The following is a 3283-nucleotide window of genomic DNA, read 5'->3' on the forward strand; positions in this document are numbered from 1 at the left end:
CACAGATATGGTGCACTGGCTGGTGTAAAGGCAGAAAAAGCCTGTCTGAGAGACAGAGGGGAGATTTTGAACAGATCAGAAAGATCTTAAAAACAGCTTGTGATACACACAAATCGTTTCAGTCCTCTTAATCAGTCAGAAGAGTTCGTGTCTAAAGGCAGAGAGAGCCATAGGCAGAGGGAGAACAGCTAGGGGTGCCAGTGTTCTCACTTTTTACCTCAGATTTTGGTGGCATATTAATTATATTAATAATTAATTAATAATAATTAATTTATAATAATTAATTAATAATATATTAATTTTTCTGAAAGGATTTTTGACATAAAAGGCCTGCGTTTGTGTGTGAGTGAAGTGGGGAGTGCCTAGGCCATCAACAGCTATCCAACAACCACCCCAGTAACACTCTTCCCTCCCTTTTGAGCCTCTGGCCCCTTCCGCACACACAGAATAATGCGTTTTCAAACCACTTTCACAACTGTTTGCAAGTGGATTTTGCTATTCCGCACAGCTTCAAAGAGCACTGAAAGAGTTTGAAAGTGCATTATTCTGCATGTGCGGAAGGAGCCTCTGTCTCTCTTCAGGGAGTGCTAGCTGTTACATCAGCTCTACAGCCTTTTGAAAAACTTGCTGTCATGAAAATGGCACTGAACAAGAAATAAGTCAAACGTCTTTGGCATCTGCCCAAGACATTCTCCAAAAGGCCACCACAAACTCTGAAGCCTGCAAAGTGGTATAGAAAAGAAGTTCCCTTCCACCACATACATAAAACATCAACCCCTTCTACAGTTACTTTAAATATACCCTTACAAGGTGTACATTTCTCCTTGTTTAAGAACCAGCACTTTTCTCTTGTAAAACCTGAAGAACGCTCAATAAAAAGGAAGACAGGCCACTAGCTTTAAGCAGATCAGACACTGAAAAGAATTTAAAACAAGCACAACCCTACAGATATTGCTCTGTTAGCCAAGAAATGAGACAACAGCCCATTTAATCTGCCTCTTCCAGTGAATTGAAGTGAAGTGCAACAAGCCACATGCTGGTTGCTGCAGGCTGGGTCTTTACAGTTTCAAAGCTGGGAACTTTGCCTTGGTTGGTATCAGCAGGTCAGCCAGGAAATAGATTGTGCCAGCCATTCCTTTGAAGAGAGAAAAGGGAATATCTGATGTCCGACACGCATGCTGTCCATAACTCAAATGCCATTAGGCAAACCTGCAAGCTCTGATTGTACTAAGTTGGGAAGGCAAATGTGTGGACTGTGACACAACACTTTCTTCAACAACCCGCACCCAAATCACCTTGCCACACTGCAAGGCATCGCTGAGATACTTCTGTTTTCCAAACACCTTGTAAGCTTGAAGCAGCAGGTAGATAATGCCAGGTGCCCCTTGGCACCGATGCACAAGCAGATCGCTAGAGTCCTCAATGATTGGGGGGAAATTATTGGGGTGGAGCCTCATCTGGCAGATGTAATCCACACTGGGCTTGACCACACTATGTAGCTTGGTTTGGCTCTCACCAAACCCAGGCTGCATGAAATACTGACAAATCCCAGCTAGGCCATGTGTTGCTCCCACATAATATTTCTGGCACTATTCACATATCAGAGGGCTTTTTGCAATGAAGTTCCACCTTTTGGCCAGGTTCTCGCAAGAGGCCAGAACCACCTGGACGTAACTCTGCAGGATCTTTTCTTCTCCAAATCACTTGTTCATAGAGAGCAAAGGTTAAAGATAACCCATCTGGCCATACAGCAACTCATCAAGGACCCAGGGGTCAAGTTTGGGCCGATGAAGCAGTGAAGAAATACAATCTTTGACTTGTGTCATTGTGCAGCCTGTGATAACAGAACTTCCAATGGGCTGGCCTTTCCACACAAAAATGCGATGGACCTATGTGCAGTTGACACATTGCTAGTATACACATAGTATCTAAAAAGACCAGTTTTTTTCCAGGCTGAAATGGTGGCTCCCCCTTATGGTTGCCAGACTGGTGGGGGCATCGGGGCAGGGACACGGGGTAGGTGACATCCGGGCACTTCTGGCAAAACCCAGACGAGACATGGGGTAGCTCTAGGAGTCTCAAAAACTCTATGGTAAAAAAGAACTGATAACTGCTGGTGCCCCCACTCCTCCTATTTTGCTAGCAATCCATATTAAAAAGAATACGATAGCTTTGGAAGGAATTTCTAAATACATTTTTCATTGATGGAGGGAGGGAAGAAGATTGTTTAATTACTGCAAGGTACGTCCCTTTCTTGTAGCTCCCCTGGTAGAACTTTGAGTCATAATGGCTTTTCCCGCATTAAAAGGGAGGGCTAAAGGCCAACAAAGCATCCCTAAGAAGCATCTGTCACCAAAAACTACGTATTGTGTCCAGCTAAGCTTCTTAAAAATAATTAAAAGCGAAAATTCAGAAACGGCCTTCTTCCTGGAAGTCAGCTAAAGCAAACTGACATCAAACAGAAAAGTGACAACGCATCCCCCTGTGACTTCTCTGGAACTTTCTCTTTGTTCAATTACCTGTTATGAGCTGCTTCAAGAAGCTGGCAAGACACAGAAGCGGGAAAAGAGTACACACATCTCCCATAAGTCATTTGACAAGTATAAGCCTGTAGGAGCTGTCTGGGGCTATTGAAGCACTCTGCAGCCGCAGCACAAGAGCAGAGACAGGCACCTTCCTTATCCAAGTTATTGTGACTGCCCTATTTGGAAGTGGGGGGAAAAGAGTCCACCTGTTTGAGCCAGGGCTGGCTTCACTGAAGCAAGCTGTGCTGTGTAATGGCATACGACCGGCGGGACTGAACGTTGCATCCGTCCACTCCTCTGCCACTCCGCAGTCCCTCCCAGCAGAATTCATTTTAATGTTTCATTTTCAATTAATGAGCAGGCGTCTCTGCTCTGATTAGACCAGCACCCACACACAAAATGAACGTTGGTGACAGACGAAGATAAACATTATCATCATATTAGGGGAAGCGTTTTCTAGCTCCCGGGTCGTAGGAATGAAATTTCATTAATTCCTTGGCTATAAACAGAAAATTCAGTCACTGGCAACAACCCTTTTGGGGCATATCAGTTGTTTTTTGAGGGATTTAGACACTTTACTTGTCCATATTTTAGAAAATCTGACGCCTGAGATGTACTTTTCATTTTGTTTTGCTTTTACTTCCAGGGTAGCAACACACAGTCTACTAAAGCCAGTGATTTGATTATTTCATTTTGGAGCCCAGAGCACAGTTTGCTTTAATATAAATGTCGCAAAGGCCCTCCCTACACAAAAATAG

The 3283-nt window shown here is 43.9% G+C and overlaps 1 pseudogene; it reads right to left on the reverse strand.

Annotated features, from left to right (window-relative positions):
• Nucleotides 1–1041: 1041 nt before the first annotated feature.
• LOC125439395 lies at nucleotides 1042–1826 on the reverse strand (annotated as a pseudogene).
• Nucleotides 1827–3283: the final 1457 nt, after the last annotated feature.

This window comes from Sphaerodactylus townsendi, linkage group LG09, assembly GCF_021028975.2.
Source record: "Sphaerodactylus townsendi isolate TG3544 linkage group LG09, MPM_Stown_v2.3, whole genome shotgun sequence".
Taxonomy (NCBI): Eukaryota; Metazoa; Chordata; class Lepidosauria; order Squamata; family Sphaerodactylidae; genus Sphaerodactylus; species Sphaerodactylus townsendi.